This window comes from Sapajus apella, unplaced genomic scaffold (assembly GCF_009761245.1).
Source record: "Sapajus apella isolate SASKATOON/1434 unplaced genomic scaffold, GSC_monkey_1.0 scaffold57, whole genome shotgun sequence".
NCBI classification, from domain to species: Eukaryota; Metazoa; Chordata; class Mammalia; order Primates; family Cebidae; genus Sapajus; species Sapajus apella.
In genome coordinates, this window is record NW_022436997.1 from 12014905 (window position 1) to 12033958 (window position 19054).

General features: G+C 36.0%; 1 protein-coding gene across 32 annotated transcripts in view; it reads right to left on the minus strand.

Moving 5' to 3' along the window:
• Positions 1-19054, minus strand: part of DTNA (dystrobrevin alpha) — a 380851-nt gene that overhangs the window by 253722 nt on the left and 108075 nt on the right. The window lies entirely within an intron of this gene.

Consider the following 19054-nt stretch of genomic DNA (forward strand, 5'->3'; position numbering starts at 1 on the left):
TGGCTCAGCCCAATCTGAAGGCTTCAGAACCGTGGGAGCCGATGGTGTAACTCTACTCTGTGGCCAAAAGCCTGAGAAGAGGAGTGGAGAGGGGGATGAGGAATAGTGTAAGTCCAAAAGCTAGGGAGCCTGGAGTTGTTGTCCAATGACAAGAGAGGAAGAGTGCACCCCAGCTCCAGCACATACATCAACATATTCACCTTGTCTCTGTTCTCTCTTGGCTGCTAGCAGATTACAAGGTGCCTGCCTGCATTGAGGGCAGATCTTCCGCACCCAGTCCACTAATGCTAATCTTCTCTGGAAACACTCTCACAGACACATCCCAAAATAATGCTTTATCAGGTTTCTACATATTCCTTAATCCAGTCAAGTTGACACTTCAAATTAACTATCTCACCGTCATGTAAACCAAACCGTAGCACTTTTTATGAAACCAGTGTGGTCTATGGATAACAATTCAAGTCATTCTTTTGATGGTAAATCACACTAGTTTAAATCATGAGTTAGATGTGTAGGGGGCTTCCAATCTCTCCATTTCCCTACTTTACTAGGGTTTAATTGACAAATAAAAATTGCGTATGTTTATAGTGTACAATGTGATGTTTTGATATATATATACATTGTTATATGATTAAGTCAGGCTAATTAGCACACATTGCCTTACATACTTGTTCTGTGATGAGAACATTTAGGAGTTACTCTCTTAGCAATTTTCAAGTATACATTTTTACTAACTATAGTCACCAATAGATCTCCAAAAATTACTCTTCCTAATTGAAATTTTGTAACCTTCGGCCAATATCTCCCAATTCCTCCCCTCTGCCCATCCCTTACAACCACTGTCCTACTCTCTGCTTCTATTGAGTTCAACTTTGTCTTTATTATTTGACAAATATAAATTTTATATTATGTACATGTTGTTTTGAAATATGTATACATTGTGGAATAGTTAAATTGAGATCATTATCATATACATTACTTCATATACTTATTATAATGAACACCTAATATCTGCTCCCTTATCAATTTTCCAGAATATAATACATTGTTATTAACTATAGTTACTATGTTGTACAATAGAGCTCTTGAACTTATTCCTCCTTTCTAACTGAAATGTATCCTTTGACCAACATCTCCCCAATCTCTTCCCCAGTCCTTTGTAACCACTGTTCTACTCTCAGTTTCTATGAATTCAACTTTTTTAAATTCTATATGTGAGATAAGGCAGTGTTTGACTTTCTGTGCCTGGCTTATTTCACTTAACCTGATGTCCTTCAAGTTCATCCATGTTGTTACATATGACAGAATTTCCTTCTCTTTTAAGGCTATATAGTAGATATTGCAGATATTTACCACATTTATCCATTCATCCATCCATTGATGGACACTTAGGTTGATTCCATATCTTGACTATTGTGAATATGAATGCTACATTGAATGTGGGAGTGGGCCAGCTCTATTTAATAAGAAGCATTACCAATTCCCACAGAATTTAGTTCTTTTTAAAATATCATCTGCAGGATATATATATATATATACACACACATACACTATATATATTATATATATAACATATATGTAATATATAATACAGGTGATATACATAGATACTACAGATATACATATGTATATATATTTATTTATAATATATATATATTTGTAAATATGATGTTCCTTAAGAAATCATGTTTCAAATACTATGTAATCATTTGTAGAACTGAGAGAAGATTTTTCTAGATTGAAGGCTCACATTGTATCAATTTTCCCGATTAAAAAAAAAGCACTTGAAATGAAATTTGCAATAAATCACTGTTTTTTAATAGTATTTTATGCAAAGCTCCAAAAGCAATTCAGTTACTCCAAATACATTTTTTTTTAAATTAGAAAAAATTTTTAACTATGCAATGTACATTTTGGTTTATAATAAGTGGTATGGTTTAGATCTGTGTCCTCACCCAAATCTCATGTTGAAATGTAATCTTCAATGTTGGAGGTGAGGCCTGGTGGGAGGTGATTGGATCATGGGGGTGGTTTCTCATGAATGGTTTAGCACCATCCCCCTCATGCTGTTCTTCTGAGATCTGGTTGTTTAAAAGTGTAAAGCACCTCCCTGCTTTCTCTATTCTTCCTTCTCAGGCCATGTGAGATGTGCCTGCTTCCCCATCACCTTCTAACATAATAGTAAATTTCCTGAGGACTCCCCAGAAGCAGAAGCTCTAAGCTTCCTGTATATCCTGCAGAACTGTGAGCTAATTAAAGATTTTTGCTTTATATGTTACCCAATCTCAGGTATATCTTTGTACAATGCAAGAATAAACTAATACAATGAGTAAGCTATATTTCACACAAATACCTGTTCTATGGATTCCTGTCTTCATTCTCTGTAAGTTAATCATTTTCTACTTTCTGCATCTTCAAATTATCCATTTCCATGAAGTTTTTTGATATGAATATTCAAATATTTTCAAACTTATCTTATTTAAAATTGACATTAAAAAAAAGTCTTTCAAGTTGGTTCCCCATTTAGCTACCTCTCATTTACCTTCCTACACCACCAAATTTCCCAAATAGCAATCTTATGTTGACTCTCTGTACTTCTTCATCTCCCTTTCACTCCTTACCCCAGTACAAACTGTGTCCTTGTCCCACCACCATACTGAACCTGTTCCCAGTAAAACTGTCTCTGACCTCTGAACTGGGGAAGCCAACAGGAACTTCTGTCTTTACTAATCTTGTTTGCTTCATATAATACCACTGGCAGTACTCCCTTAAAAAAAATTCTTCCATTGGTTTTGGTAAAACCATTCTGTCCTCATTTTCACTCCTCCATCCTCTTTGGCTAATTCTTCTCAATGTCTCCTGATGACACAATTCCTTTTTCTCAACCAAAATCACAAGTGTTCTCTAGGGTTCTTACCCACCCTTCTTTTCTTTTTGATAGATATGCTTCTGGGATAACTCATACTGCTCATAGCTTTAAATATTTATATACAAATAACTTTTAAATCAATATCTCTACATCAGATATTTCATCCCATTTATCCAAATGACTACTGGATATTTCAGTTTGAAAATCCCATTAAGCTTCCAACTCAAAATGTCCAAAGCCATGGTGTTCATCCTTTCCATACGTGAACCTTTCCCCATATCCTCTATCACAATGGATAGCATTACCAACCAGTCTGTTGTCAGAGCCCTGGGAACTATACTTGATACATCGCTTTTCCTCCTGGCCTCCCATCCAATCTTTAAATCATGTTGATTCTACTTATGAAATATCTCTTAAATTTATCCTCCATTTTCTATCTCATTGACATTATCATCATGATTCCTTTAGAACAGTAGGCTCTAACTTTTTCTTGCTTGGAATTTGTAGTATATTCTTTCTTTGCTGGTCTTCCTGGTTTGAGGTTCCCTGCCCTCCATCCCTTCTTATAGACTGTGGCAACAGCGGATTTTCTAACATTCAGATTTGTTATGCCGTTGCCTGCTCATAATTCTTAAACGGTTTTCCATTGACCCAGTATAAATGTTAACCTGTTTAACATAGTGTTAATGACCTTTTATGATGCTTCTCCCAATCTGCCCAGTCTTATTCTGCACTACTCATTACAACACATTTTAGGCTTTAGCAATGCTAAACCATTTGCATTTACCGAAAGATATCATACTCTTGCCCCTCCAGTGCTTTTTAAATGATATTTACTTTTTCCAGAGTGATATTTTGCATTCATGTCGCACACACTCACAAACACAAATCTGCCTTACATACTTGTAGTCATCTTCCAACTTTCACCACGTTTATCCTTCCCTGAATTAATCCTCTGCCTCCTCTATAATGACTTTTAGGGCTCCTATTTTATCTGTCATGTGAAGTATTGACAATTTGCTTTTATGTGCCTTTGCCCTACACTCTTTAAGTTCCCTGGGGGCAGAAATTGCATCCACAGACTTCATAAAGTAATTTGTACATGGTTGGTAATCAAAGTAGATGGTGAATGAGTGAAAAGAAATTTAAAAAATACAGGTTCTCCTCATGATTGAGGGTCATTTACTTGAAAAATATTTTTATGAAAATGAAAAATGCTAAGTCAAGATTGCAAGTAATTGTTTTCTTTGATCACAACATGACATTGTTTCGAAGTTCTTTCTTCATCAGCAACACAAAGCTCTTAAAAACACCAAAAATTCTACATCCTAAAAAGGAACAGTTTGGCATAATCCCCCAAAAGTGACATAGGCAAAAAGGAACAATAACACATGATTGGGAGACTGGGAAGATTGTAAAGTGAGTCACAGAATTATAACCTATCTACTCCACCCTGTGAAGGACATGCTTCCACTTGCCTGCTCTATGTATAGAGAATGATCAGATACTATGTTTGAATGAAACAGTAATTTACAGTCACCATTGATTTAAAATGATTCACAGACAATTATTAATCCTTCTATCTATCTCTGGATTTTCATCATCAAAATTATTTTGTAGTATTGCCTACAAATATTAAAGCAAGATGAACTCCATAAAATGAGGTACCTTAGACTGGCAAATCATTATTATATGTATCAAAAATGGTGGACAAGCAACAGTTATGGGTAACATGATGACTCTTGTAAACAGTATATTGAACCAAAGAAGCTGGACACAGGAAGATACTTACATACTAAAGTTTTTCCCACACCAGGAGATAGACAAATTAAGAGAAGCAAGAATAAATTGCCTCAAAAGTCAGTGTAGTGATTGCCTTTGAAAAGAGATTGAAAGGGAACACAAAGAAAGCTTCTGGCCTGTTGGTAATGTTGTTTGTTGGCCTTCGTGGTGATTACATAGGTATTTACTACATGAGAACATTGTTGTGTACATTTTTGCTATATGTCATAATGTTAAACATTAAGTGCACAAGAAAAAAAGAAATATTAGTTCCTAAATTATTTTGTAGTTATAAAATCAAACATGAAAAGCTGAAGAAGTTGCTGTACTTTCAACTATGTGCTTCAGGGATCTTAATCTCCACTGTGGAAGATAAGATTATCACACACATATACAAATAGCCTCTTATTTCCCTAAGTGTTATATTCCATTTGTTTCGTGTCATATTTATGTTGCAAAAATTATGATTTTATATTTCTTCTTTGTAATCATAATTATCCAGAGTTGCTAAATATTGTTTTATATGTAAATGGATTCAGTGTTTGCTGAATACCTGTATTTTTATCATAGTTCCCATCTCATTATCTTTGTATGTTTTATAGAAAACATTTAAATATGTGAAAAAAATTAAAAGTGATATAACAAACACTTATGCCCCACCTCCCACATATAAGTAATGTTAATCAATTTGCTTCAAATTATGTTTTGTGAAGTAAAATCTTACAGATAGTATTGAATACACATTAGAACTTATATCCAGCTTTTTTTACTATTCTACTCACAGTCATTTATTGACATGACTTCAGTTTTTCTCTCTATATAAATTTTAGCATATATAATATGCATCTATAAATAAAATAGAGGATTATTTTTAAAAATGATTGACATGAATATTTTAAAGGTCCCAAGATCTAACACAACAGAACTGAATTGAGTTAGACTCTTAAGCCTTGTGCTCTTGGACAAAGTTAATCTCTCTAGACTGGTTTCCTCTTCTGGAAAATCAACAATCTGAACTATTCTCTAGATGATACCTAAGCCTGCTCTGAGCTCTAATGTTTGGTAACCCAGCCCAGAGATTAGCTTCTCTGAATCCAGTATAATGTTGGAAAATTATATTATCAAAGAGATGAAGGAAATGTGAAGTGCAATAAGTTCTCTAAAAATATGCATACAGGTATACCTCAGAGATATCATGTGTTAAGTGTCATACCACCATAACAAAGCAGATTTCACAATAAAAGAATCACACAAAGTTTCTGGCTTCCCAGTGCACATACAAGTTATGTTTATAGTATGCTGTAGTCTTTTAAGTGTGAATAGCATTACGTCTAATAAAATAACATAGATACCTTAATTAAAAATACTTTATTGTCACAGCTGACTTCTACAAGACATGTAAAAAAGAGCCAGTATCATCATTACTGAAACTATTCCAGAACACTGAGGAGGGGGAACTCTTCTCTAATTCATTCTATGAACCAGCATCATCATGATACCAAAACCTGGCAAAGACATAACAATAAAAGAAAACTTCATGCCAATATCCTTGATGAAAATAGATGCAAAAATCCTCAAGGTAATACTAGCAAACTAAATCCAGCAGCACATCAAAAAGCTAATCACCACAATCAAGTAGGTTTTGTCCCTGAGATGCAAGATTGGTTCAACATACACAAATTAATAAATGCAATTCATCACATAGACAGAATTAAAATCAAAACCCACAAGATCATCTCAATAAGTGCAGAAAAGGCTTTTGATAAAAATGTAAAGCATTCCTTCATGTTAAAAACCCTCAACAAGCTGGGCTTTGAAGGAACGTGCCTTAAAATAGTAAGAGCCATTTATGACAAACCACAGGCTACACCATACTGAACCGGTACAAGCTGGGAGCATTCCTCTTGAGAATCAGAAGAAGATATGGATGCCCACTCTCACTACACATATTCAAAATAGTACTGGAAATCCTAGTTAAAGCAAACACATGAGGGAATGACATTGGAGGCTTCTAAACAGAAAGGGAGGAAGTTACACTGTCCCTGGTTGCAGATACGATCCTGTACCTAGAAAGCCCCACAGACTCTTCCCAAAATATTTTAGATATGATAAACAACATCATCAAACTTTCTGGATACAAAATAAATGAACAAAAATCAGCAGAATTTCTTCATATCAACAGCATCCAAGCTGAGTGACAAATCAAGAAGTCAATCCCATTCACAATAGCCCCAAAAGATAAAATATCTAAGAATACAGCTAGCAAGGCAGGTGAATGATCTATACTATAAGAATTACCAAATGCTGCTCAAAGAAATCATAGGTGACATAAACGAATGAAAAAACATTCAATGCTCATTGATAGGAAGGATCGATATTGTTAAAATGACCTTATTGCTCAAAGAAATTTACAGATTCAAAGCTATTCCTATCAAACTACCAATGACATTATTGACAAAATTAAAAAAATCTAAAATTCATATAGAATCAGAAAGAGCCTGAATAGTGAAAGCAATCCTAAGCAAAAAGAACAGATTTGTCCAATGTGAATCCCTCAAGCTGTCTCCTTTAACAGTCTTTTCTTAACCCGACAAAAATCTAATAATACATATTTTTTAAAAAATAAAAAAACAAACAAACAAAAAAGAACAAAACTGGAGGTACCACATTACCAACTTCAAACCATACTACAAAGCTGCAGTAACCAAACCACTATGGCACTGGTACAAAAATAGACATAGGCATATAAACCAATGGAACAGAACAATGAGCCCAGAAATAAAGCTGCACACCTGTAGCCATCTGATCTTCAAAACAAGCAATGGGGAAAGGACTTCCTTTCAAAACAAGCAGTAGGGAAAAGACTTCCTATTCAATCAGTGGTGCTGAGACAACTCTCTAGCCATATGCAGAAGATTGAAACTGGACCCCTTCTTTATACCATTTACAAAAATTAACACAAGATGGATTAAAAACTTAAATGTAAAAACTAAAACTATTAAAAACCCTTGAGGAAAACCTAGGAAATACCATTTTAGACCTAGGCCCTGGCAAATATTTTATGATGAAGATGCAAAAACAATTGAAACAAAAACAAAAATTGACAAATGGGATCTAGTTAAACCAAAGAGCTTCTGCACAGCCAAAGAAACTATCAGCAGAGTAAGTAGACAACCCACAGGATGGTATATAATATGTGCGAACTATGCATATGACAAAGATCTACTATCCAGCATCTATAAGGAACTTAAATTAACAAGCAAAAAACAAACAACACCATTAAAAAGTGGGCAAAACATGAACAGACACTTTTCAAAAGAAGACATATATGTAGCCAACAAGCATATGAAAAAAATGCCCAACATCACTAATCATCAGAGAAATGTAAATCAAAACCACAATGAGATACAATCTCATACCAGTCAGTATGCCCATTAGTAAAACTTTAAAAACAACAGATGCTGACTAAGCTGCAGAGAAAAGGCAGCACTTATACATTGCTAGTGGGAATATAAATTAGTTCAGCCATGTGGAAAGCAGTTTGGCAATTTCTCAAATAACTTAAAACAGAACTACCATAGGATCCAGCAATCCCACTATTGGGTATATACCCAAAGGAATATAAATTGTTCCACCACAAAGACACATGCACATGTATGTTAACTGCAGCACTATTCACAATAGCAAATACATGAAATCAACCTAGGTGTTCATCAACGGTGAAATGAATAAAGAAAATGTGAAACACATATTCCACGGAATACTAAGCAGCCATAACAAAGAATGAGATAATGCCCTTTGCAGCAACATGGGTGGAGCTGGAGGCCATTATCCTAAGTGAACTAATGCAAGAAGAGAACCAAACACTTCATGTTCTCACTCATAAGTGAAAGCTAAACATTGAGTACATAGACACAAAGAAGGGAACAATGGATATCAGGGTCTACTTCAGAGTGGAAGGTAGGAGGAGTGTGAGGACTCAAAAGTTACCTATTGAGTACTATGCTTATTACCTGGGTGATGAAATAATCTGTACAAAAACCCCCCATGACACATAATGTACCTATAAAACCAACTTGTACATCTACTTCTGAAACTAAAAGTTAAAAAAAAAATACCTGCAAAAAATGCCAACAATTATCTGAGCCTTTACTGAGTCATACTCTTTTTGCCCATGGAGGGTCTTGCCTTGTTGCTGATATCAGCTGACCGATCAGTGTAATGATTGCTGAAGGTTAGGGTGGCTATGGCAATTTTTAAAAATAAGATGATACAGTACAGTTTGGATGTTTGTCTCCCATAATCTCACATTGAAATGTAATCCCCAAAGCTGGAGGTGGGGCCTGGTAGGAGCTGTTTGGATCATGGGGGTGCATGCCTTATGATTTGGTGCTGTCCTTGTAATAGTGAGTTCTTGGGAGATTTGGTTGTTTAAAAGAGTGTGACACCCTCCCCTCCACTCTTTCTCTTGCTTCTGCTTTCACTATGTGTTGTGCCTGCTCCTGCTTTGCCTTCTTCCATGAGTAAAAGCTCCCTGAGGCCTCCCCAGAAGCTAAGCAGGTCTCAGCACCAGGCTTGTACAACCTGTAGAACTATAAGTCATTTAGACCTCTTTCTTATAAATTACCCAGCTTCAGGTATTTCTTTAGAGCAATGCAAGAATAACTTAATACATAAGAAAACAATGATGTTTGCTGCCTCCATTGACTCTTCCTTTCATGAAAGACTTCTCTGTACTGTGAAATGCTGATTTATAGTATTTTACCCAAAATAGAACTTCTTTCCAAATTGGAGCTAATCCTCTCAAACCTTGTCACTGCCTTATCAACTAAATTTATGAAATACTGTACATTACTTTTTGTCATGTCAAGAATGTTGACAGAGTCTTGACCAGGAATAAGTTCTATCTCATGAAACCACTTCCTTTGCTCATCTATGAGAACCAGCTCCTCTTCTGTTTAAGTTCTATCAGAAGATTGAAGTTCAGTCACTCTACTTACTACTTATAATTCTATTTCTTTTGCTATCTGCATTACATTTGCTGTTACTTCCTCCACTGAAGTTTTGAACCCCTCAAAGTCATTCATAAGGGTTGAAATCAACTTCTTCCAAACTCCTGTTAATGATATTTTGACCTCCTCCCATGAATCAAAAATATCCTTAATAGCATCTAGGATGGAGAATCCTTTCCAGAAGCTTTGGCTTTGCATCTGTAGCCTTAATAATCCTAGAAGGCATCTTCTACCAATAGAAAACTGTTTTGTCTAAACTGAATATCAGTTGCTTAGTGGAATTATCTTCCTCAGTCTTGTTAGCTATATCTTAAGCATAACTTGCTGCAGCTTCTACATTACTACTACATTACTACTACTTCACCTTGTTTAGTTATTAGTTATGGAGATGGCTTCTTTCTTTAAACCTCATGAACCAACCTCTCCTAGCTTCCAACTCTTCTATAGCTTCCTCACCTCTGTCAGCCTTCACAGAATTGAAGTTAGGGCCTTCATTTGCATTAGGCTGTGGCTTAAGGGAATGTTGTGGCTAATCTGATCTTCCTCCCAGATGAGTAACATTTTCTTCATATCAGCAATAAGGCGGTTTCACTTTCTTATCGTTCATGTGGTTTACTGGGTAGCGCTTTTAATTTCCTTCAAGAACTTTCCCTTTTCCTTTGCATTTACAATTTAGCTGACTTGTGCAAGAGGGCTAGCTTTTAGCCTTTCTTGGCTTTCAACATGTGGTCCTTACTAAACTTAATCATTTATAATTATTGATTTAATGTGAGAGATGTGGGATCCTTCCTTTCACTTAAACACTTAGAAGCCATTGTAGGGTTATTACTTGGCCTAATTTCAATATTACTGTGTCTCAGGGAATAGGGAGGTTGGAGGATAGGGAGAGAAATGGATGAATGGCTGGCCAGTGAAGCAGTCAGAACGCACAAAACATTGATTGATTAAATTATCTGTCTTATATGGGTGTAGTTCATGGTACCCCAAAACAACTACAATAGCAACATCAAAGATCACTAATTGCAGATCACCATAATCAGTATGATAATAAGGAAAGAGTTCAAAATATTGTGGAAATTACCAAAATGTGACACAGGGACATGACATGAGCACACACTGTTGGAAAATGGCACTGATAGACTTGGTTGAGGCAGGGTTGCCATAAACCTTCAATTTGTAAAAAAAAAAAAAAAAAAAAAAAAAGCAGTATCTGTGAAGGGAATAAAGCAAACTGCAATAAAATGAGGTATGGCTGTACTTGTTTTTAAAAGTTATAAGAATATAGCTTGAAGGTGGACTCATTATAATTGATTTATGCACTGAAAACTCTCCTAGTCATGACTAATTCTCATGATTATAGTATCTTCATTTGGATTAATATGTAGTGTTTCATAATTATAAGGCAAGAGAAAAAGGCGCATTGGTGGGGAAATGTTTACAGGCAAGCTGAGCACCACTGAAAATGTCAAGGTGTAATAATGTTTACTGATGAGTGCAAGTGCTGCAAAATTAATGACAACAATCCTTCTTTGTTTATTGCTTTTCAATATAGCTAATCACAGCATAGGTAGAAAATACTCTCCCTGGTTTTTTTCTTTCTTTTTTTTTCCAGAAAGATGGAGGTGGGCATCACCCTTTATTATGGGGTCCACATTGTGGATGCTGGGGCCCCTTCCACTGAGGGTATGCTGAGACTCTAGCCCTGGCTGACCATCTGGCCTCCTATGAATCTATTCTCCTTTTGTCCCTTAATCCCAGGCTGAGCATTTGCAGTGGTCCCTGGGGGCCTGTGAGACATCCTTGGCCCCCATTGCCTGCTGTCCCATGTGCTTGAGAGCAACACAAGTCAATAGCAGTGAGCTGGGTGGGCTGTGGGTCACCTGGCACGGCAGGCCTGGACCTCAGGTCCTAGCCAGCAGCTGTGCGGTTCCAGGTGGAGGCCAGGTGGTGGCCCCGGCCGTCCCTAGGCTCGAGGTCAGGCCCTCATAGATGGTGGGGAACGAGGTGAGCAGGTTAACCACGAGGGGTTGGGCCAGGAAGGCCAGGTCCCCTGTTGTTGCTCAGGTCCACCCAGGGTGCGGGGAATGTGGTGGTATCCTTGACAGCCTCGGTGAGCTCACGCGCAGTGGCCTGTATCAGCCAGTTGCAGTTGAGCAGGAGCTGGGTGAGGTGGGGTGGCACCCACAGACTGGGCAGCAGCAGGCGCACAGCCATCAGTGAGCCCTGTGAAGCGCAGGCCCAGCCTGCCAGCCCAGCTCCGTGGCTGCCCAGGTAGCACACAATGTGCTGCATGTCCTGCACAGTGAGATGCCTGAGATCCACCTGCCAGCAGAGTCTTCTGGAGGCTGCTTTGGAGGTGTGTGCCCAGCATCTCCACATCTGCTATATCTGCCATCTCACTTATTTTTCAGAGAGGTGAAATAGCTCTTCCATGGCTACACACCGCTAAGGGGGGAACCAGGTCCCCAAACCAAGATTCTCTGATTTTTGACTCCTGAGCCCACATGGTTTGGTTTTGTTTTGTTTCCCCCTGTTCTCCTTCTGAGAGCGATTCCGCTCTGGGTCTTCCCCGGGGTCCTTTCCATTTCTTTAGGAAAGAGGTGCTGCAGAGTATGCCTGGAGTCTTGGGTACCACTTTTCACAGTTACACACCCCTATGTCCTTCAAGAATACATGATTCTTCTGAACTTATTCCTTGCTTAAGAATGGCACAACTTCTGAAGAAAGAAATGAATTCATAATAAATAAAGGTTATAGAGCTCAGCAACTGAGACTGGTGGAACTTCTAGGACCAGGATTTAATCACTCTCTGCCTGCTAAATTTTCATTACAGGCAAATGAACCTGTCTACAAAGCTAGAAGTGATTTGCACTAGAGTTGAATGGTACTATTTCATTGGTGTATTAGAGATGTGCACTCATAAGTAAAGGTTTGTAAGCAAATAAAACCACACCAGCTCCCTCCAAAGAAATCCAAGAATTGTTAAGATCCAAGAGAAATTTTCGTGGGGGGTTTAGATCTATATTTATAAATTTTATATTTTTCTGGGCATACGTTGTGTGTGTTTTATAGAAAATTTACACCACACAGGTGAATGTAAGAAATAATCTCCTGTTTCTCAAAATCTAAAGTACTTGCAATTGATGCTTCCTTCTTAGCCTTTTCTTTTAATATATTCACATAATTATAATTAAATAATTTGTTTCCTGGTTATTGGTATTGTTATATTGTGACATAAGCCTTTCCCTATGTAATTAATATTTTTCATAGACATTATGTAATATACATGTAATAATCTGAGCTCATGAATTCTTTATATAGATTATCTCATCACATCTTTTTAACAATCCTAGGCAGTAGCTCTATTATTGTCCCAATTTAAGAGATGAGAATAAAAAATAAGTTATACTGCAGTTGTACAGTTTACAGGAAGACTTTTGTTCTAGATCATGAAAGAAATGGACAACAGCCTAAAGGCATAAAAGGCAACATATTATTTTACTGAGTGGATTTATCAGTTTTCTTATTTCCTTTTCAAATGTGCACTATTATTTATGTAGTTCTTTGCAGACCCTTCCAGATCCCTTTGGATCTATACATTTTTCAAGTGTACCTCAAAATAAACTATATATGCTATGGGCACAAAAGATAATTTGACAACATACCACACTCCAAAATCATGCTCTGTAAGCTCAATTACCCTTTTTTAATTTCTCAATACATAGTTTCAGAGAATTTATGATACACATCTGAGAAGCATCTTAAAAAGAGTTCTGAACGTTAAAACAGAGAATTTGTAATTTATACTTCCCTTTAGACTGATTTGCTCTGGTCTTGAACAATTACTTAATCTCTCCTACCTCAGTCTCTTTAGATGTCAAAAGATTTCCATTAGAGAAACAGCAGTTCTTGGTTGGTTTGACTCATCCCAGTTCTCATAAAGACAGCCTCACAGGTGAAATCTTCCTTAGCCTATAGAAGTCTCCTCACGTACTTGACTAGTGGCCTTGGTTGTAAGAACAGGACAAACTGATGACATAAACACATTGTAATCAAGCATGACCTTATTGCTTAACTGTTCTGTCTACATTCCTCTGATGCAAACTCCAAAAAAGTTAAAACTTGCTGAAAATAAAAATACAGTAAAATGTGACCTGACTGAAAATAATATATGTAGATCTGGGCAAAAATGGAGGGAGGAAAAAGGGATATTTCTAAGCTCTTTGGAGAAAATTGGTCTCAAAGGGTCTCTAAGAATTGTTATTGTTTTATTTATGATTCTCAACATTTAATTAATTGATTTGTTAATCATTCTTGATATTTTAGAATTTTACTTCCAATTTGCAAAATGGTGTGTTTTATTGTTAAAACATACAAGACAGTGTAAAATAACGTAATTAACTAAACATTATTTGCTTGATTATGAGAAACAGAACACTAGACAGTTAACACCTGAGTCCAAAATCACACTCAAGTAGACAAGGAAGGAATCTCAAGAGATAAGGGTTATAAAAGAGGAAATAAAGGGGACTCTTCAAAGGTATGAGTCAAAACAAATTTTGAAGATAGTAGCTATATCAGGTACCCCAGATTGAATCATTAATACAACTGAACATTCAAATTTAGCTCCAAGAATTGAAGCAGTCAAAAGAAAAAGGGAATTTGATAGATGATATAGGTTTTCTTGAACAATAAATAAAGCATACAAGCTTGTCTTGAGTGATAAACTTTTTCCTGGTACAATTCCTATGAGAATTGTGTGGGCTTAGCTCCTTATTCTGAAGACAGCAAGTAGCATTTAGCCCAATGTTACTGCAGTTACTCAAAGCCATTCTTTTTTTTCCCGAAGTGTCATGCCTTATGGTAAACTTCAGTAGTAATCAAGGGCATAAAATTAAATAGTTACTCAGTAATGACATTATATATGTATGAGAAGGCAGAGAAAGTGTTAAGTCAATGTGCTCTAGGTCTGAGACCATTATACAGCAGCACTTAGAGAAGGTATCTTGGCTATTGCAAATTCAATCCAAGGTTAAATTTGTTGACAGCTGTTAGAAGTGCCAATATTCTGCATGGTTGATTGAAGAAAGATCTGTATGTTTAAATTGCAGGTGAGAAGGCAGCAGAGTTGACATTCTGATAGGAAAACTAAGAAGCCTGATTTTCATTCCACAAAGAGATGGGTCACTCTAATACACAGAAATGGGTAAACTATTTTTTCTCCTCAAAAAGGAAAAAAGAAAGAATTCTGAATCTGCTTTTGTGATTTCACAGCTTCCATAAGGCATGGTTGAAACAACTGGGGCCTAGAAATTTTTGTGAAAAGTTCCCACCATTACACTGCCTGAATCCATAAAAAAGCAAATACTTTTGTTAAATATCTGAATATTTGAGGAAAAAGACATACTTATGGGTGCTCCAAGGTATTAAATATTTCAAGTAGATGAACAAATTGACCTAGTAGGATTATTTAGTATTGTTTATTTGAATAAAGGGTATGCCTTTTATTTTTAGCATTGCTAAAAATTTAAAATCTTTCTTCCTGGCAGCGATTAGTAATAGACAGAGCTACTTATTAAGACTACTTCTGACTGTGATAGCAAAACCATGTCATCATAGATCTGGCTGCCTATCTTTATGCAGGCTTGGGCACATAAGCATATCTCCAATTCATATAAATACTAACCCAGTTATTTAGATATATAAAATGAGAAGGACATGGCACAGTTCTTTTTGTAAGACTGAAAATTATAATTGAATCTGTCAGAAGAATAGGGTAGCCTAATCAGGGATTGGAGAGACCTTCTTGGCTTCCCTTAACTGGCAACCATCATAGTAATTTAAGATTCAAATCATAGGGATTTGGAATCCTTGCCATTTCTAGATCAAGCACTGTTATAATCCTCCATCTTGCATTCGCTACTGTATCTATTAAACAGAGCCATCTGTATAAAGCCTTCCTCACTGAGTATTGAAATGCTACCTCTTTGGCCTTTTTCCTAGTTGTTGTATGCAATTCTGTATCTTCTGATCTACTGACCCTGGGTAAAGTGGATTGTGTGAATTCATGAGGAAACAAACTACCCCAATTTCCAGCAAAATCCAGGACTTTGAGTGTTTGTGGAAGAGTGTCACAAGATGTCAAGAGGGCATGAGAAGAAATCAGGAACCTTTCAGGACAAACACCTCTCTCTGTGTCATAAGTGCTGGTAACAGTGACAAACATTTCTCACATGTCTCCTAATAGGTACTCATAGTATTGTAGAAGGGTTGAAACTATGAGAAAATGATCAAATGTAGTATATTTTTTATATAATCTTTATTTAGAATGTCCACTTTAGAACTAGGCTGGAAAATATTCAGCTGTATCAAATAGATTTCTACAGAATCAAAGTAGAAAAAATAGAGGACCTCCCCTCAGTGGTCAAAATAATATTCCATCTAACGAGGCATTACGGAATCTGTTAAATCTAGCATTTTATAAGCAGACTACAGCGATATTCCCTTTCTCCTCAGTTTGTATTCTTGCCTTCTTTAAAATCATCATCCATAGTGATCAATTTATCTAAAATACATTTCTTGAAACTCTTAGTTTAAATAATCTTTGCTACCTACAGCTGCACTTCTCAATCAAAAAAGATTTGTAATCAGAGAAAATTCTAAGGACACAAACAGTATTTCAAGTGGAAAAAAATGATGCATCTTACTAGAAATGTGGAGAAAAGTACTTTAATGCTGAATGAAACAAAAGATTCATTATGAAGTAAAATGCAAATACTTGAGGATTCAAAGAACTGGATACAGATGGGAGGCCATTTTGAGTTGTGGCTTCAGTCTCTTTAGTGGGAATGTATTCGTTTTATTTTTGCTTTGTTTACTTTGGGGGAGGGTTTGGATTTCAGAAGCACTAAACCTCCAACGAATAGAAACCAAATCCTTCACACTGACATGAAAACCCTTCCATGTCTGGATACTATTTACTCCTCCAAATTAATCATCTTTCATTTTAGGCTCAGAGTTCACCCTATTATAACACTGTTGGTTACCTCCTCTACACACCATGTCCTTTCATATCTTTGCTCATGTTACTCCTTCAATCCTGAAAGCCCTTGCCATCTTTCTTTATCTAAATAACTCTTACGCATCTATTAACATTCAATATAAGCATCACCTTCTTCAGGATGTCTTCTCTGGGTCCCTTAACACTGTCTATAATTTACTACAATTTAAACCATCACCATATGTATCTGTCTTCCCACTGGGCAGTGCATTCCTCAGAGGCAGGGACTTGGCACTGTGTAGGTTGCTTAAGACTTCAAATGTAGAGTAGTATAATGCTGAGATTTAGGAATGCCCTACTCCAATATACACGTTACTGATAATGTAATTTTGACATGAGTCTTGGTTGTGAAATGATTATAAAAATAGACACATTGCTAATTTCTCATTTTTTGTTGTAAAATATTTTTGTTGTGAAATAGTCAAAGAACATAGCAAATTAAATGTTTTCTTTTATTTGTATTTTGAAAATACATACCATCATATGAGCTAAGAAATTATAGACTTTATAATGGCAAGACTTAGATTTCTTATACTGAAGCTGTAGCTATATTAAGTAGATTTCTAAGAAACAGTTAAAAAAAAAAAAGAGCCCTCCAGTGGTCAAAATAATGCATGTAAATACCCACCATTATTTACTCAGTATTTTTCCCCTCCACAGAACTTATAAAACTCCAAAGTCTTCCTTTTATTTAAAAAAAAAATGCCTGATTGGATTATTTTTTATATCTATCAATCTTGAAGGTCATTCATAGATACTAAATGAACTTGAATTTTTGTCACTAATATTACATAAATTGTTTTTAGCTCTATAGAGAATAGATGTTTATTTAAATCATTTAAATAAACCACAGACAATAGTTGCCCAAATCACCCACTTATCAGTGAGTGATTCTGGGTAGTAGCTGGAATTTAACCATGTGAAGGGAATGCTAAATCCTGTCCAGATATAAGTAATTTAATTATTTGCACTGCAGCCATTGAGAGAAATGTTGCTATTTATCAAAACCACTCAAGGTAAAGAAAGGATCCAGTCAACCCTAGTTCTATCTGCTACTTCTGCATTCCCCTTAAGCATGGGGTTGTATTACAATGTGTACATTCCTAGACTTGTAAAAGCACTGTGTGTGTGTGTATGTGTGTGTGTGTGGGTATGCACGTGCGCACATGCGCCTAAGTTGCAATTTTGATGGTTCGCATAAGAAATGTGTTGGCTTCTTTTCTAGAAAATGCATATCTAAGCCAGGCAGCAGCACTTTCATTTGCTTCATCCCTTGTCATCAGATTACCAGTAATGGTTTGGCAGAAAGCCTGGAGTAATGTCTATGCCTTGAAAATTGTCAAGCTCAAAAATTTACCCAAATGCTGCAACGCTGATTAGTGAGGAGACTTTATTTTGTTTTAGTTATATTCTTATATTATCGAATTAGAAATTAAAAAGCTCAAACACACATTTGGACATTTAGGTCCATACATTTGATACTCAAAATGGTTTTTTTTTTTTTTTTTTTTTTTTTTTTACAAATATAGAACAATATATTTATTATAGTTCAAAATCCTTAAAGACTACCTCCAAATGACCCAAACTTTTTATTTTAAAAAGCTTGCAACAACAGTGGGAAAATGCCAAGAAAAAATTGTATGCCCTATAATTTAATTTCTTACCCAGATTTTTCTTTTTTGCTGGTTTTCTAAATATTTGAGACAAAGAAAATGACCATTAGTTTTCCTTTTTGTAAAGTAATGTATGCAGACTTATCACTTGGATGTTTCTAAGTAAAAACAAAAATCAAGTTAAGTTGGTATCTATGAATGACCTTCAAGAAATTCAGCCTATTGTAAAAAATATTATGGGTAATTCTCAGAAAGCATACTCTGAGAATAAGTTATGGCCGAAGACAAAAGTTGGCATTTCGGGAAGCTACATTGTGTCTTTGAGGCCACTGGGGTACCATATAGGAAACTGGAACAATAATTTACTCTTGTGCAATGAAAAATATAATGTAACTTGCACACCAGGATTCTCTGCCTCATTAAGTTAAACATTTCCCTCATGTCCTTTTTAAAGGAGAAACTGTAATACTGTAAATCTAAGTAACTTAGATTTATGTTCTGGTGTCTGGCAAATGGCTACATAGGATACTTTTCAGCGTTCCAAATGTAAGGTGCTAGGCAGTTTCAGAATATGGGTACAATTAACTTCATAATTTGGCAAACAGGAAATGGAGTTCTGCTGTATGGCTACTCAAAGAGTTACAAAGGAGCAGCCATGCTATGCTGAACAGAGATCTTCAAATCCTGTTGCAATAAAATTTTAGAGGAGTTACTGACA